Consider the following 389-nt stretch of genomic DNA (forward strand, 5'->3'; position numbering starts at 1 on the left):
GAGTCTTCGTGCTTTCTTCGTTACGGACTCGGCAGTGATAAGGGTGCTCCAGAATTTTGTCTGAATTGCCGTTTTCTTTTTTTTTCATTTCTCGTTTTCTTTTTATCCTTTTCGTACTCTCGTGCGTTGCACTTCTTTTTGCGCTCTATCCGGTTATCAGTTTTGCCCGAGGGTCACACGCTGCCGTTATCACTGTTTGTGCGGATGTCTGCAGGTTTCAAAGTGATCTGCACAAAAAAAAAAGTGACAAGAAGCGTGTTGTTCCCTTGGACATAGGATTTTCGGATACTGTAGGAATTGAGGATCACCCATCAGCACCCACCAAATGACACCACACGCCTTCACCGACTCACTTGCACCATCCCTTCACCAAGACACATAACCCCAAA

The sequence above is a fragment of the Penaeus monodon genome, chromosome 25, assembly GCF_015228065.2.
Source record: "Penaeus monodon isolate SGIC_2016 chromosome 25, NSTDA_Pmon_1, whole genome shotgun sequence".
NCBI lineage: Eukaryota > Metazoa > Arthropoda > Malacostraca > Decapoda > Penaeidae > Penaeus > Penaeus monodon.